General features: G+C 41.4%; 1 pseudogene; it reads right to left on the bottom strand.

Moving 5' to 3' along the window:
• Positions 1-11,585, bottom strand: part of LOC131223803 (26S proteasome regulatory subunit 6B homolog) — an 83,338-nt pseudogene extending 71,753 nt beyond the window's left edge.
• Between the last annotated feature and the right edge of the window lie 7,335 nt (positions 11,586-18,920).

Raw genomic sequence — 18,920 nt, 5'->3', positions numbered from 1 at the left:
AGAAATGTCTGAATGATCTAAAGTGTGATGTACCAACCTAGTATGGGTGTTGAGAAGCGATTCCCAACTCTCCCACTAGTGTGTATGATTTCCTTCATGTAAGTTACATTCCTTGTTGTTTAAATTCAAGTATTACTTATGCTTACATTCATGTTAAGTTGATATTCTTCAAATGCTTGTGTACCACATGATTTGAGTTGTTGTTCCTTTACTGTTCTACATTCAATACGAATATCTGTGGTAGTGTAATGTGTGTGGGACTATGCATTAGTCCAGGAAATCGGTAATTGGCCTTAAGATCGTGACTGAGGTTGCTTTCGCCACGTAGGACGTGATTAGACGAACCTGAGACGTATTAGAGTTGTCGGCAGTGGTTTGGCCACGTGGAGTGTTTACGCACTTTATGTCATTCAACCCAATGTGCGCTCGTGCTAGTCAAGTTCGTCAAGTAACCCGATTGTCCAATGTATGTTCACTATGTATGGACGTTACTATGTGAATCTAGGGTACCCAACTTACCAATAAAATCCTATTAACCATGGTACCTTGATCCGCTAAGACTCATGAGCCGGACATGGTGGTATGGGACATAGTGGTCGAGCTGTCGGCCTACGCTGGGGTGACGAGCCTCTCTGTAGTGACCAGTGAGCAACCAAACTCGTGAGCCGATTATGGTGGTATGGGACACTATATTCATGCTGTCGGCCTACATTGATTGGTGAAGAGCCCTTTGTAGTGACCTCGAGCATACCTGGACACCACATTGAGGTGACGAGCCTTAGTGTAGTAACGAAGGTATGATGGGTGTGCATTGATTGGTGATGAGCCCTTTGCAACGACCTAAAACCATATGATCGTATGAGATGTTTAGGACTGACGACCCTAGAATGGATCACTGTTTGGATGGTGATATGAGGAAAGTACCTTAGCTTCCCAATCCTGCTGTATGAAAAGGACTAATAACCACTTGGTAATCATGTTCATGCACCGTATTTGCATGTGCTTTGTAGACGTGGCGCACTTTGAGACGATGTCATGCGTAACGTAAGATGCAGACGCTGAGGGTGTACGCGTGAGGGCACGCATCATTCTGCATACATCCTAGCATTAACAAGAGTACTTAGGACATGTTTAATTGTTCTGCTTTATCATTACTACTTGATTGAACTGATAACATGTTAACCTGTGCTTTATTGGTCCACTGAGTTGATCACTCACTCCCACGTTCTGGGGCGGTGTTAAACACCCACCAGACTCTGTCTTAGTTGCTGATGTTGCAGATGTTGATGCGACTTCTGAGGCAGAGCGAGAGATCGAGGATGATGAGGATGCTTTCTCTTTTATGCAGTTTTCAGACGGGTTCTAGTGAGCCTTGTTCTGATGCGCGGGATGATGGGATTTCTTTTGGAAATTAAATGATGTAATTTGATACTTGTAATTTTGATAGCAACACTTACATTACGACCTGATATGTGTATGTATTTCGGGGATTCGCACATGTACACACATATAGTTCTTTAAGTCTTCCGCTTGCTTTCTTCACTTATCCCTGAATTATATCTGCACTTTGGCTTAATCTATTCCATGTTTTATGCACTAATACAGTTAACATACATCCATCATTAAATATGTTGCATAAGTGATGTTTTGGAACTCGGGAGCTGAGTTATGCTCGACCCTCAAATTTCAGGGCGTTACAATGTGTCTTCCGAGCAGCCCCTCGAGGCTTAAAGATCAATTTCCTTTTGTAAACCCCCTTTTTTTTCTTTTCATTTTTTGTTTTTGGTAGCGCGATGCAATCCTGCTCTTGGGAGCTTTATCAATAGAATTCGCTTTTTTTTTTAAAAAAAATGGTGTGCTCATTCACAGATTTTTCTAAGTTAAGTAGATCGGACCAGGGTCGAATTCGATAAGTCAGATCTAGTAGATAGCTCGGCCATAGGTCGGATCCTAAAGATAGATCGGCCATAGGTCAGATCTTGTAAATAAGTTGACCATAACAGAAATCATACTACAAAATTTTTATTTGCACTATCTAGAATACAATTGTTGTACAGTAAACTTCGAATCAGTTTGTTAAGGATGATAGATCTTGAGATGTTCGGCATTCCAGGGATGAGGCAGGAGCTGACCGTCCAGATCTTCTAGATGGTACAATCCAGGTCAGCTTGTACTTGTTACCACGTAGGGCCCTTCCCAATTTGGGCCCAAAGTTCTCGATCCTGGCTCCTTAGTGTTTTGGAAGGATCTTCGAAGGACTAAGTCACCAGCTCGGAACCTCCTAACGCTCACCTTGGCATTGTAGAAACATGCCAATTGCTGTTGACGAACAGCAGTTTGGATCTGAGATAGCTCTCCCCTTTCCTCGAGAAGGTCGAGACTTAACGCCATTAGCTCAGAGTTCACTTGTTTGTCGAATGCTTCTGTCCGAGCCGTTAGTAACCCAATTTCTACTGGAGTGACTGCTTCTACTCCATAAGCTAAAGAAAATGGAGTTTCCCCAGTGGTCGTCCGACTGGTAGTTCGGTATGCCCAAAAGACATTGGAGAGTTCCTCAGCCCATGCTCTGTTGGCTCTTCTTTCGAGCTTGGTTCAGAGGTGATGCTTGATGATCTTGTTGATCGCTTCGACTTGTCCATTGGCCTACAAGTGCCGCGGTGAGGAGTAAACATTATGGATTCCGAGGTTTTCGCACATTTCTTGGAATTGCTTGTTATCAAAATGCTTTCCGTTATCAGAGACGATCGTGCGAGGAATCCCGAACCTGTATATGATGTTTTTCCAGACAAAGTCCGTAATCTTTTGCTCGGTTATCTTCATCAGAGGTTCGGCTTCAACCCATTTCGTGAAGTAATCGACCGCAACTACAACAAACTTAGTCTAACCTTTGCCGGTTGGGAGAGGACCGATGATGTCGATTCCCCACTGGGCAAATGGCCATGGCCCGGTCATAGAAGTGAGTTCTTCGAGGGCTTATTGAGGTACATTCGTGAAAGGCTTGCATTTGTCACATTTTCGAGCGCACTGCTGAGCATCAGCATGGATGGTCGGCCAATAGCATCCTTGTTAAATGACCTTATGGGCTAAGGCTCGTCCTCCGGAGTGGTTTCCACAGATGCCCTCCTGGGTTTTCCTTAGGACGTACTCTGCTTTGTCTGGTCGGAGACATCTGAGATAAGGGAGATAAAACCCTTTCTTGTAGAGGATGTCGTTGACCATGGTGTAGCAAGCTGATTTGGTTCGTAGTTTGTGTGCTTCCATCCAGTCTTCGGGTATGTTATCTTCCCTGAGGTACTCGACGATCGGATCCATCCAAGTAGGTTCCGAGTTTACTGGAAGAGTTAAGGTGAGGTCGGCCTCGTCAATGCTCGGTTTAGTAAGGAATTTGATTAAAACGGACCTTGGAATATTGTCTTCATCCGTGGTGGCTAGCTTTGCTGACATGTCAGCTTTGAAATTTTCCACCCGAGGAATCAGAGCTATGTTGCATCTTTGGATCTTCTTATTAATTCTCTTGTTTTTCGTAGATAAGCTTTCATGTGTTCCTTCTTGGCTTAGTATGCTTCAGCTATTTAATTGACGACCAACTAAGAGTCACTGAAGACTTCGAGGTGCTAAGCTCCCATATTGGCCTCCAGCCTAAGTCCGACGAGCAAAACTTCGTATTCTGCTGCATTGTTGGAGGCTTGAAATCCGAATCTTATATTGCATACATATATGATCTGGGGTCTCTAGGACTATTCCGACCCCACTTGCCTTAGAGTTGGATGAGCCATCAACATAAAGCGTCCACTTGGGTAAGTCGAGATCAACTTGGGAGTCGAATGCGTGATCGAGTAGAATGTGTGGGATGGGTTATAACCTGGGTAGGTCGGTTTCTTGTCCGGATGAAGGAGTTAGTTCGATAATGAAGTCAGCCACTACCTGACCTTTCATAGTTGTTCGGGGTCGATATTTGATGTCGAACTCACTTAACTCGATCGTCCATTCGATCAGCCTTCCCGAGGCTTCTGGCTTTTGGAGTACTTGACGATGATGGTGTGAGCTAGGAAGTACGGCCGTAAACGTCAAGAAGAGATGACCAATGCCAACGCTAATTTCTCTAGACTTGGATATTTGGTTTCAGCTGAAACTAGGGCTTTACTAAGGTAGTATACCAGGAATTGCTTTCCTACGTGTTCCCTAATTAAAGCCAAGCTAACTGCTGCATCCGAAATAGCCAAGTATAGTAGTAGATATTCTCCTTGCTCAGGTTTGGAGAGTAATGGTGGTGACCCTAGATATTGTTTGAGCTTTTGGAAGGCTGTCTTACATTCTTCTGTCCAATCCACGACCTGTTTCCCCTTAAGCTATTTGAAGAAGGGGATACATTTGTTTGTAGCTCAGGACACAAAGCAATTGAGTGTGGCGATTCTTCCTGTAAGTCATTGGACGTCTTTGGTCGTCTTTGGTGAATCCATGTCAAGCAGAGCTTTGATCTTTTCAGGGTTTGCTTCGATCCCTCATTAGCTGACCAAGAAACCGAGGAACTTTCCCGAGCTAACCCCGAAGGCACATTTGCTCGGATTTAACTTCATCTTGTATTCACGAAGAACTAGGAACATTTCCTCGAGATCAAAAGTATGATCCATGGCCTTAATGCTCTTGACGAGCATATCGGCGAAGTATACTTCCATTATTCGCCCTATTTGGTGGGCGAACATCCTGTTGACTAGTCGTTGATAGGTGGCTCCGGTGTTTTTCAATGTAAACGGCATAACTCGGTAACAATAAAGACCTTTGTCAGTGACAAAGGTTGTTTTTGTCTTATCATACGGATGCATTACAGTTTGATTATAACCAGAATAAGCATCCATAAAACTAAGTAGTTCATGCCCTACAGTGCTGTCAACAAGCTGATCAATTTGAGGAAGGGGAAAACTATCTTTAGGACATGCCTTGTTTAGGTCTGTGTAATCAACACAGACCTGCCATTTCCCATTGGATTTTTTGACCAAGACTATTGGTTATCTAATCTGGATAGTAAACCTCTTCAGTGAATTCGGCTTTAAGAAGTTTGTCGACTTCTTCTTCGATCACTGCATATCGTTCAAGACTGAGCGCACGCCGCTTCTGTCGAATTGGTCAGTGGTCGGGTCGACATTCAGGCGATGCATGATGATTTTTGGGTCAATGTCGGGCATGTCCTCATGAGACCATGCGAAGACGTCTACATAACGTCGAAGGAGGGCTGTCATCTTATCCCGTAGTGGAGGTGTCAAGGACGACCCAATCTGGACTGTTCTAAACGGGTCGGAATCATCGATCGGAATAAGAGCGAGGTCCTCCATGGGAGACCCTCTTTCTTCAGAATCCTTGCGAGGGTCCAGAGATGCGACGGTCATCGTCTGGTGTGAAGCCCTTGGCGCCATCATCTAGCACTGTCGAGCTTCATGTTGGTCTCCTTTAACTGATCCGACACCCTGTTCGGTCGAGAATTTCATGGCTAGGTGGTAGGTCAAGACCACAGCTCGTAAGGTGTTAAGAGATGGTAGGCTGAGGATCGCATTGTAGACGGACAGACAGTTTACTACCAAGAAGTCGACCATCGTAGTTACCTGGTTCTGCCCATCTCCGGCCATTAGTGGAAGCTGTATTGATCCTTCTAGTATGACCCTGCCACCAGAGAAACCGAGCAGTGGAGTCTTGACAGGTCAAAGTCTAGACCAACCAACTCCCATTTTATCAAATGATTGTGCGAAGAGGACATCTGCTGACAATCCAGTGTCCACAAGGATTCGGAATACTTTACGATTGGCTATGGTCAGGGTGACCACAAGCGTGTCATCATGCGAATGGTGAATTCCTCGGGCATCTTCTTCGGTAAAGGTCAGGCTGCAAGTCTCCACCTTTTGCTCTTTCGAAGGTCGGTTGGTTGTGAAGATCTCGCGTTCTGAGTCAGAATGAATGATGCTCCGTGCGTGGGCTTTCTGAGCTTGATTTGAATCTCCTCCACCCCCAGGTCCCCCGAAGATAGTGATGATTTCTCCCGCTAGTTCGTTGTTGACAGGGGGTGCATCTTTTATCACGGCCCGTTCTTTTCGATGACTAACGTATTCTCCAAGGTGACTGCTACGAATAAGTGCCTCGATTTCCTGCTTGAGGTCGAAGCAGTCGCGCGTCAAATGACCTTGATCCTGATGGAAGATATAATATTTGCTTTTGCTCCTTTTATTAGGATCAGATTTCAACTTGCTCAGCAAGGATGTGCTTGTCCTGAATCTCCATCAAGACTTGTTCGGACGTTTTATTGAGAGGAGTGTAGGTCTTGAACTTGTTGTCGGGCCATTTATTCAGTCGATGGTTGTCGCGTGATTGGTCGTCCTTCCTCTTCTTGTTCGTAGCGGCTGAACTTGGTTCTGCCCTCGTCTACTATTCTTTGGTCGGGGGAGCTTTGTTCTGGATGGCCTCCCGCAAGACACGGGCTTCTTCGGCATTAATATATTTCTGCAACCTATTCAATAGATCAGCCATTGTGGTTGGTGGATTTTTGTCCAGTGAGAAGAGGAACTGGTGGTCTCTCAATCCTCCCATGATCGCGGTTAGGGCGAGCTCTTCAGAATGCTTTGGAACTTGTAAAACTTCCAAATTGAAGCATTTGATGTAATCTTTCAACAACTCGTCATCCTTCTGAACGACATGGAGGTGGGTGGCCGGTTTGAGCCTCTTCTTTCCCCCAATAAAGTTTGTGACAAAGACTTGGCTGAGCTGGGAGAATGAACTAATGGAGTTCGGCTTCAACTGCTTGAACCACAGTCAGGCAGCTCCAATTAGGTTTAGGGAGAAAGCTCGGCACATTACTATATCAGATGCGTTGTGGAGTTCCATATAGACCCTAAAGGATTCTATGTGCTCTGATGGGTCGGTATTTCCTGAGAACGGAGTGATTTGAGGTAAACGAAACCTGTCCGGCAGTCGTGCCTATATGATGTCGACTATAAATGGAGATTCAGATTCCTCCATTATTGCTTCCATCGGGGTCAGTGCATTAGTGCAGTAGGCTTCTCGCATGTCCCCGATATGACCACGTAAATCCTTGAGCTCGACCTCCTAAGGCTCGCTGCTTTCGGCAGTAGCTTCTACCGGGGCTTTGCCGTGCTTCTTCCAGTCTAACTCGTGTCATAGAACGGAAGCGGGCAAAGCTACAATCATAGGAACATGAGATGAGGCTGGTTTGGTCAAGCCTTGTCGTCGGCTCCTCTGAGAGGCGGCATGTGTGCTGGAAGGCTGAGGAGGATTGTAGCATGTTTGTTCATCCTCCCTGTTGGTCTTCTATACATGCTGAGGTTGTAGTTGTTCCAACAACTGCCTCATGGAGTTTCATGTTGTTGTTCAACATTTCAACCTGCTATTCAAGGGAATTCAATTGACCTCCCTTGACGCGAGACCATTGACCTTGCCTCGCAGGGCCAGAATCAGCCTAATGTTGGGAAGAGGAACCCCAATGACTATCAAGCTGCTCCGAGGGGGGTGTTAAGTCAAGTGCAGCTAGGGAGATTCGGGTCTTCTTCTTCCCTCTGGCCATTGTAGTCTCTCTAGTAAAGCAGAGAACAGCTTTGATTTCGTTCCCACAGACAGCACCAAACTGTTGATGCAGTTTTCTAGTAGACCCTCCTCATTTGACTCTCAGGAACCTACATAAGAAAGAAAGAGACAAATGAGACCCTAGCTAGTACAGGGGACCCTCCGATGCCTAAGTCAGGATCTTAGGTCTTTGAAGGAGATGATCTCTTTAGAAAAAGGTCACCAGTCGTATATGAGATTAATATGTGTACCTTACAATGGCCAGAGATTCCTCTATTTATATGAGAGGGAAGATCACACAGTAGGAAGTCTTCCCTGTTTAGGATTCCTGATACTTCGGAGATCTTCCCGCACGGGTATCCGGATCCGCCAGGGATCTCCCCAAGATAACGGACGTTCAAGATCCTTGGGACCCTATCTTATCTCCCGAAGATCTTGGGAGAGATCTTCGGGCTGTTCGAGAGATCCTCGGGCTGTTCGTTTGGGGCAAGATTTGAGAGGTCGGGTGGTGGAGGTGTGCGATACCCTAGAGGTAGGTAATACCGGGTTGTTCGATAGATCAGCATTTGCCTGAAGTCATTCGACAGATCAGCATTCACCTTAATTGAACTTCGATGGCCATTAACCTTGTTGGAGACAATGCTGACCTACGACCGAGCTATAGCCGACCTATGGTCAGGTTGACCTACAATTGACCTATAACCGACCTATAGCTGACCTATGGTCGGGTCGACTTATAGCTAACCTATTAAATAGGTTGGCTATTTGTTGAGTGGGCCTATGTCTGTGCCGACCTACTTTAGGTCAGCCCTTCTTGACTAGTAGATGTCTCGTAAGTAGTTTTAATCCATTAGGTCTGTGCCAGTTGTAGAGTTGGCTCCTTTTTACAGGTCAGATTATTTTTCCCCCAACAGTTACCAAGGTTATTTTTAATCATTACCCAAAAAAAAAAAAAAACACGTCTAATACATAATTGCGATTAACTAAAATGAGATGAACTCATTTTTAGGTGTCTATCAAAAAGGCCCTAAAAGGGGTTTTTTATCCTTTTTTTAGTAAAGGTCCCTTAATTCTCTATTAGAATGTATAGGTTCAACTTGTGGCCTACAAATTAATTGTTGAGAAGAGGAATATATCAATGAGTCCACATGCAACATTATCCAAACATTAATCAAACATTAATCAAAGACAACAAGTAGAGCATATTACATATTACATGTATAGGTTCAACTTGGGGCATGATGCATATTACAGTGGAACCCAACTAAACAACAGTTTGGATTATGGAAGCACGTGCTCCATTATCCAAACATTAATCAAAGATAGCATGTGGAGCAAAATTCAAAAATACCGATGCAACCAAATGGCCACACGTGTCGATTGATCAAGATTTGAAGAAAAGGCCCGCATCTCACGCAAGCACGCTTCGCACGTATACAAGAAAAAGACCACCTTCCTTTTTTAGCCCATCACCACTTCTCGTTTCTTTCAAATTTCTAGATTAGGAAATCTGCTCTTTCTTTCATATCTTTATTTTTTGGCAGGAAATAATTTTAAATATTTTCTTATCTAAGTATCTTCTTATTTTAGGCATTTTCTTAATTATAAAATGCTTTGTTACTTAGGTGCTTTCCTATTTCATAGATTTTTAGATTTCATATCTTTTATTATAGATTGTAAGGTTGATTATAAATAGGACCTATGGCCTTTGGAATAAGACAAGCTTATTAATATTCTCTTTATGAAATTTCTTATTCTCTACCGTAGTGTTTGGGGGGGGGGGAGGTGATCTCTAGTTCAAGACTAGAGGACTGTTGAGCTTGGTCACAATCTTACATTTGTGATCTCTAGCATTCGACGAGAGGATTGTTGGGTCTTTACCACAATCTCTTTCTTTTCTTCTTGATTTATTTGCTTTCCCTTTCAGGTTTGCATCAAATTGGTATCAGAGCAAGTTCTACTCTTGGGAAAATGGATATATATATATGTCATGGATAGGAAGATGTTCTCATGTGTCGTGCAATTATCCCTATTCGGACTCCAATGTCTTTCCATATCATCGCATTATTCTTATCCGAGTTACTTCGATGATTAAGATCGCCATTCATATCATCTTGAGTCATACCCATTTTCATATGTGTCTTATGGTGATTCCTTTCAACACCCCTCCCCACATGCTGGTTATCCAAAAGCATCCTATCGCACAGAAATGTCAGTGACACCTACGAATATTGAAAAGATGTAGAAGGAGAACTTATACGAGGTCAAGAAGGAGCTTAAAGCATCCAAGGAAGATATTGCAAATGAATTCAAGGAACTCAAGGAGTTTGTGAGAGCTTGCTTTGAGCCCTTGATTGAATAGGAAAAGCATCAATATGTTTTATCCAGCATTCCAAGGAATGACATGGTTATGGATAGTGTGGCAACTCAAAACGAATCTTCCTTTAGATTGGTTAATGGATCAATGGTCATATTGGAGAAAATTTAAGTAAAACCAAAAGATCAGCTGATGGATGATCTAATTAAGGAGACTGAAGGTTTGGCATATATGGATGATCTGATGGTCAAAGAGATAGATAATTCTACAATCATAGTGGCAAAATCCATAGAGGTCAACACGATAGTACCATCTCAACATCAATCAAGGTATGCAAATCGAAAGTGGACTATGACGAATGGATCACAATCGACGTCTAGAACGTGGAGGACCAACAAGAAACAAAAGAAAAGTTGGTTCATGTTTCAACACCATATTATACACCCTACCCATTAGGCATGTAGGTCTCCACCATCAACTACCAGTGAAGCCGAAGAAGATGCGCTACAAACGAGGATCTTTGCAGGAGATTATGACTACCAATTTAAACTCGAGGACGAGTTGTTTTTGAAGCCAGGTGGAATTGATGCAACCAAATGGCCACACATGCTGATTGATCAAGATTTGACGAAAATGCCCGCATCTCACGCGAGCACGCTTTGCACGTGTGTACAAAAAAAGGACCATCTTCCCTTTTTAGCTCATCACCACTTCTTATATCTATCAAATTTCTAGATTAGGAAATCTGCTCTTTCTTCCATACTTTATTTTTAGGCAGGAAATAATTTTAAATATTTTCTTATCTAAGTATCTTCTTATTTTAGGCATTTTCTTAATTATAAAATGCTTTGTTACTTAGGTGCTTTCCTATTTCATAGATTTTTAGATTTCATGTCTTTTATTACATATTTGTAAGGTTGATTATAAATAGGACCTATGACCTATGGATCAAGACTAAAGGACTGTTGAGCTTGCTCACAGTCTTGTATTAGTGACTCTAGCATTTGGCTAGGGGATTGTTGGGTCTTTACCACAATCTCTTTCTTTTCTTCTTGATTTATCTGCTTTCCTTTCGGGTTTGCATCAAATACATAAATACATACATAAGATATCGAGAGTGATAGAGAAACTCTGACATTGTAAGTAACGTCGGGCTTCTCCGATTGACTCAGCAGCGAAATACTGGAATCCGCGTCTGGAGGCAGCACATCAACGAGCGCATTGGAGTGCCGGTGCAGCGCCACCGACGCTGAGGGCTTCAAGAGCTCCCGGTTGATCGTGCTAAGGATCCGGACGTAGTAGTTCGATCCGGTTGTCGACCCAACAATCCCGTTGTTCTGATCAACCATCTCCATGAACTGGCCAATCACAAGCGGCACCGATTGGATCCGCTTCACCTCTTCCTGGGCCCGCAGCAGCTCGCGCTTGAGGTTCTTCTGCTCGTCCTTGACGTACTCCTCTTGGATGTCGATGAATTCGACTGGCGCTGGAGGGACTTGAGGCGGGAGTAGAGATCATCGTCGTCGGGGCATTGTGAGGAGGTGGGCTGGCCAGGATCAGATCGGATGGCTGGGATTGAAGGAGGTGGCGGGAGAGTTGATGGCTTGGGATCGAGAACCATGGCCGAGGCTGCCATCGGCTCTCTCTCTCTCTCTCTCTCTCTCTCTCTCTCTCTGGGTTATGGAATATGGAAGGCACTTGCGTACACCGCGTAGGTACGCATCGGGGTTACCTCCCCTGACGTTGATAAAGAACTTACGTACATAAAATCTACGCCGTCCATCACGTACAGCACCCCAATCTGGGTCCTTACTCAAAAAATCACGATGATTCAACACTCGGATGCGCCACCCCAGAAATTAAAACCTCTAAACTCAGGTGGAATGGCCCACCTTAGTTCCAGAACACTGAATTTATTTATTTTTTTCGTTAATTCTTTCATCCGGTTGAGGGACACAAGATGAGTGGACTGGATGGTATATAAACACCACCGTCGGCCCACACAAAACTAATGGTGGAGATTTCATCCCAGCTATTTCTTTGTAGCGCGGTCTGCATAAGTTTAGGATGATCATGATTTTTGTGTTCAACGGTTAAAATAAAGCCGCATTCCTTGTGAACATCTGACGATAGTTTCACTCACGTGGTTCCCAGTGGGTGCCACGTGAGTGACAATGGGCCCTGCTAAGGCTAAAGATTTAGGTTAGCCATCCCCGGCCCTAGAGTCCTGGGCCTTATCACAGCCCGCCCCGGGCTAAAGATGCCCAAGCGCTGGCCCTCATTAAGAGTCTAACTAGGCTAAAATTGAGCTAAGACAAGTGTGAATGGGTCTAATTGAAGCCTGCATTATAAGCTAAAGATATATGCTTACAGGTAGATAGACACCCCCACCTATCGATGGAATAACCCATCCATCACACGTAATCAAACAAATAGCAATCTCCAATGAACTTAAACCTTAAATTCATATTAAGTTCATCCCATATTCACTTTAACTCAATCTAAACTTAATTAAATTTTAATTTAAACTTTAAAAAATTTGATGAAGTGGGTAATATTATAAGAAACAAGGCACGATTGGTTGTGTAAGGTTACACTCAAATTGAAGGGATTGACTACGATGAAACCTTTGCACCAGTTGTGCATCTTGAATGTATCAGATTATTTATTTCTATTGCATAGTATAAAATTTTCAAAATATAGTAAATGGATGTCAAAAGTACTCTCTTAAACGGTGATTTAAACAAGGAAGTTTACGTTGAACAATCTAAAGGTTTTGAATATCCCAAACTTCCTAATAATGTATACCGTCTTAAAAATGCTCTATATGGTTTAAAACAAGCCTCAAGAACATGGTATGAAAAATTGACTAAATTTCTGCTTAGTCAAAATTTTTAAATGCGGAGTGTTCATAAAACCTTATTTATCAAAAACATGTAACGAAGATATTTTACTTGTTCATATATATGTAAATGATATTATCTATAGATTAACTTATACTGACCTCTCCTCTAAGTTTGCAGATTTGATGAAATTAGAGTTCGAAATGAGTATGGTTGGTGAGCTAAATTATTTTCTTGGACTCCAAGTCAAACTGCTCAAAAATGGGATATTTATCTCTCAAACCAAATATGCTATGAACTTAGTGAAGATATTTGGTTTTGAGAATGGTAGAAATGTTAATACACCTATGAGTACAACACTTAGACTATCTAAAGATAAATTAGGTAAAAATGTTGACTCTCACAGTTACCATAGCATGATTGGTAGCTACTATACTTAACTGCCAACAGACCTAATATTTCCTTCATTTGTGCTAGATATCAATCTGATCCTAAAGAATCTCATTTATTTGTTGTTAAAAGAATAATCGGATATGTTGTAAGTACTGCTAACTTAGGTCTATAGTATCTATATGATACGTCTTTACAAATAGCTGGATACATTGATGTTGATTGCACAAGTAATGTTGATGATAGAAAATTCACAAGTGGTGGATATTTTTATATTAGAAATTGTCATGTATCTTGTATGAGCAAGAAGCAAAATTCAGTATCCTTATCCATTGTAGAAGCTTAATACATTGCTGCAGGGAATGCATGCACGCAACTTATGTAGATAAATCACATATTAGCTGACTATGGTATTAATCAAAATACTATGAACTTATATTGTGATAATACCAGTGCTATAAATATATCTAAAAAATCATATTCAACATTCTCGTACAAAACATATTGACATATGATATCATTATATACGGAATTGGTTGAAGATAAGGCTATTGTGCTTGGAATACATTCAATCAGAGAAGTAGCTTGCAAATATCCTGACTAAACCACTGGACAGTGTCAGATTCTCTAATTTAAAGCATGATATTGGTTTATATACTGTTAAATAACTATTTTATCTTTATTTTTTTTCCTTTCTTTTCTTTTTTGCATTTTCTTCATTTATGTATAATATATGCATGAAAAGAAAAGTGGAAAAATCAAATTATTATAAAAAAAAAAAAGGGATTTTGGGTTTTTGAGACAGCCCATAGCTGATCGAAAAATTCGGCCAACTGAACACATCATCGAGCTAGCTGAATTATCTGTGGATTCAATTAAAAAGAAAGAAAAACCCCAAATTGCTCATTTTTCCTTCTTTTTCTTCATTCCGCCAGTGCTTTCTTCGGCCAACCCATTTCTTTAACTTCATTGTAAGTTCCTTTTATGCAATTTCATTCTAGATTTAAGTTTATAATTATTTATTATTTGTACATTTTTCATTTTCCATGAATCTAGAATCTTCTTTTTGATGGGTTTGCTTCAAAAATCTGTTCTTCTCCAACCCATATCCCTTTTAGTAATTTCTTGCTTATTTTCTTCCATGGAACCAAGCTATAAATGTTTCGTTCGTAAATCTCATGCTGGTTCCTTATCCCGTTACGCTTCTCAGGTTGTGCGGACCATACGCGCATTGAAGGATGATCCGGAAAATGTTTGGGATTTCCAATCTCGGAGTATTATCATTGAGCGATTGGTTAATCTTGATCATATCGCTCAATATGGTCTTTTTTAGCTCCTCTATGAGGTAGGATGGGAGAAAATTCTGAAATGTGGTGGGGCAGCTTACCGATCAATCTCTGAAGGCATGTTTGTATCCATTAATGAGGTTTCTACAGATAATTTAACTTTCAATATTCAATTTTTAGAAGAAATCATCATAATAACACCCTTCATCATATCGTCTGTAATGAACATTGAAACGGCGGATGATTGGATACTAATCTCTACACTTTCTAATGATATGAACAATTCAGAAAGAACTTCTCTTACCCGTGTGTTATATGGATTCAATGTGAAATGGTGGTCCAGTAATGCTCTCCCCATCTATAATTTATTTCCCAAATACCGCGTCCTTCACACATTTTTACCTCGAATGTTTATTCCAGGGTAGGGAATAAGACTAATCTTACTCCCTTCAAGATGAGAGTTATGCATGTTGTCGCCTCTTGTGTTCGAATTTGTCTTCCTTCTTTAAGATGCTTCATAATAATTCTATATCATCTGCATCCTCATCATGGTTCTATTTCATTTGCATATCTAACGACTTCCCTTGCTTTATATTATCACGTTCGAATTCCTACAATTGAAGCACCGGAATCCTAACTTCCATTTAATAATATAAATCTGAACATTATGCAATTAACTCCACCTCCTGAGCAACAAGGGCATTATGAAGAAGCTTAAGAAGGCGATATCAATATGGATGACATTTTTGCAGATCCGAAAGAGTCTGGTAATACTAATGATTCTGATTTCCAGCCCTCTCAATTCTTTGATAGGTTAGATATCCTAGAAAAGAAGGTGGATGCCTTGCAAGTATCCCATGATGCATTATCTCATGATGCATTATTTCAAACTAAAAAACAACATATAAAGTACATTAAAAAGTACTTTCATCAATTTAGTTGGAGTTTGTAAATTAATGATCTTAAGATGCATGCTCCGTCCTCTTCTAAATCTGAATGATATCTTATTTTCATTTGGTCCGTAATAACTTTGTATAATTTTGGAATATCTGAGCACTTCATGCATGATATAATAGGAATTGGAATTGGATATTTTTTGTGTGCATGTGTTTGTCTAAGTGCTCGGGGAGGAGCTTCAAGTAAAAACTTCAAGAGAACATGTAACGCCCTGAAAATCGGGGGTCGAGTAGAAGTCCAACTCCCGAGTTCCAATGCATCACTTATGCAATATATTTAATGATGATTAAATGTTGTTGATATTAGTGTATAAAATATGAATAAGATTAAGCCAAATCAGCAATACATAATCCAGGGACAGTTGTAATATGCAAGCGGAAGATTTACTCAAATATGTATAACGTTATAACTCAGTATAGGTCCCCAAAGTATGTATGCATTGCTAGGTCAATAATTACATGTATTGTTTCAAATTACAAAATGTCAAAATGTAATAGTCCACTACAAGTATAACCCTGAAGCCCCGCCGATCATAACGGTCTATGTAAATCCTCTTGAATACTGCATAAATGAGAAAGCATCCTCATCATCTACGAAGTCCACCTCCGCCTCATCAGTCGGGTCTCCATCTGCATCTATGATAGAGTCTGGTTGGTGTGTACAACACCGTCCCGTAACGTGGGAGTGAGTGATCAACTCAGTGGAACAATAAAACAAAGGTTAACATATCATCAATTCAGTCAAGCAGTAATGATAAAGCAATACAATCAAACATCCTTAAGTACTCTGATTAATGCAGGAATGGTATGTATAAATGATGCAAGCCCTCGCCTGCACTCCCTCTACGATCTTCATCTAACGGTCGCGCATGTCAGTCACTTCTTCAGTGCTCTACCCAACGCCAAATGGCACATGCAGTGCGGTGCATGAATGTGATTACCAAGTTCTCATTAGTACTTTTCATACAGTAGGATTGGGAAGCTAAGGTACCTCCCTTATACAAATCTCAAACGGTGATCCATTCTAGGGTCGTCAATCCTAGTAAATCTCATACGATGATATGGTTCTAGGTCACTGCAAAGGGCTTGTCACCTTATCAGTGCAGGCCTAGTGTACTCTTATTGTTACGAAAAGACTCGTTGCCTCAACGCAGTCTCAAAGTACACTCGAGGTCACTACCACTCATACCCTACCAATTGGCAGTCTATTTTCGAAGGCTCGTCACCAACCTGATTGGGGACCATAGCCAGGCTATGCAAGGGTAGGCTGACAGCTCGAATACAGTATCTCATACCACCATTTCGGCTCACAAGTTTGGGTTGCTTACTGGTCACTATGGGGAGGCTCGTCACCCCAGCGTAGGCCGACAGCTCGACCACAGTGTCCCATACCACCATGCCCGGCTCATGAGTCTTAGCGGATCGAGGTACCAAGGTTAAAGGGGTTTTCACTGGTAAGTTTGGTACCTTAGGTTCAAGCAGTAGCGTCCATACATGGTGAACATACATTGGGTCAATCGGGTTACTTGACGAGCTCGACTGGTACGAGTGTACGCTGAATTAATCGACAAGGTACTGTTGTCGACGATCATCGTACGACTCGGATTCACCGAACGCATCAATTGTGGCGAGACTAATGCGGCCACTTAAATAGGAATTGTTACCGATTGCCTGGACTAAATTTTAGTCCCAATCATATTCAAATAAAGCATATGGAGACATGTGATAATCATATAAGCATTTAGCGAACATTTCCAACATGAATCTCATTCGAGCATTTCATCAAACACATTACATATATTGCCATATATTGCATTTCATCCATAAATTTACATAATCGAAATTTAGGTTATATGAAGGAAACTATACATAAAGATAAGGTAGCTGAGAATTCTATCTCAACACCCTTTTTAAATATAGTTCAACAAACAATACCTCATTCAGATATTTTATCAATCACATAAAACATGTTATTATACATGTGCATTTTATACATAAACCACGTAGTTGAAATTAAGACTACATGGAGGAAATTATATACCTAGGTAAGGTAGTTGGGAAATCCTATCTCAACGCCCTAAATAAATACAATTCATTGGACCATTTCTCATTCAAACATTTCATCAAACACTTAGTCTACACGTTCCATCATATATCAAATAAATTAGTTATAACCTATATTATAGCAAATCCTTCCACCAAGGAGTTGCCACCCATACAACAAGCATGTATTCTGAACAATAATCATGGCAAGCAGAAATCATAATTTCATATTCATTTAAGCATTTCAACAAACACATGAAAGGCATTAAAATCAACATAGTTTACCTATATGTGTAATATACAGGAAACATCGCATCTAATCACATGTGACAGTAATCAAGTCAGTCATAAACCATTACTGACATTGAAAGCCTTGAAAACCATAACCTAAATGTTTATAGTCCGCACCTTTCGCCGGTAGACTCGTATCGAACACAGTTTAAAAGCTAAGTCTTTGTCTATGGCACAACGGCTACCTGATTCATGAAATAGGTTAGCTATTTCGCCTATTGCTCTATTTGGATATCTATATCAGTTTAAGGTTAGGATTTCTTACCCAAAAATGGAGTTAAAATCAACGGTGTAGCGATGTGGGAGGGTGAATCAAGGCGTGGAGTAGCAGAACAGAAGGACGACAGCAAACTCCAAGGATCTCCCTTCGATCTCCACTCTTTTCTCTCCATTTCTCTCTTCTCTCTCCTAGGGTTTGGAGAAATTCGTATAGGAGAGAGAGAGGTGGGTTTAAGGGCTATTTATAAGCCCAGAATCGATGTCAATGGCCCCAAGGCCATGGTATACTTAGGTTATATCCAAAGGGCGTTTGTTTCAGCCCAACGGAGCACTTCTGGTGGCCCTTTTTCCACTTGCGGTCGGACTTAAGCTCCCTAACCATGAATCTAGGTCAAGCTGAGTTTTTGCTCCGATTGGGTTTACAGATCAACCGTGGCGGACCAGTTCCAGTTCAACGGTCACGGACACTCGATCAGGGCCACAAGTGCATTGCTATGTATGAGACATTTTTCCTGATCCGAGGGTGTATTCGGGTCAGATTCTGACGGTCTGAATCCTTATATTTGGCCTGCAAGCGACACGACTCAGATTACTTAAATTCGAATTTTATTTCTAAAGATATCCACGTTCCTCACACACTTTGCTCCAGGCTCAAGTTGTGCATTTCTAGACACAATTAAGACTTGATTTCTGAGGGGGTTGTCAAGTCCAGTAATGCGGTCATAACTGTATAGTTTTGCGGTCATCGAACTTTCGACGTGCGGTCCAATCTAATACGAAGTTTCGGTGTGCTCCCAAGAGCAACCGGGTTTAGGGATAGATTCTAGATTTCAGGGTAATGTAGTGTCAATGATACTACATGGTTTGGGTCTTGCAGATCATATTTAAAATGATTAGTACTAATTTCATAAATACTCTAGTTTAGCACTTGCTAATATCGACCTAATTCCTAAAGGTTTTGGTCCTGGGTGATTTTTGCTTGAGGTAGTACTTGGGCCTTTGTAGGTTGTAT

This window comes from Magnolia sinica, chromosome 13, assembly GCF_029962835.1.
Source record: "Magnolia sinica isolate HGM2019 chromosome 13, MsV1, whole genome shotgun sequence".
Lineage (NCBI taxonomy): Eukaryota > Viridiplantae > Streptophyta > Magnoliopsida > Magnoliales > Magnoliaceae > Magnolia > Magnolia sinica.
The sequence above is the reverse complement of the archived record's forward strand: the minus strand, read 5'-3'. Positions and strand labels throughout refer to the sequence as shown.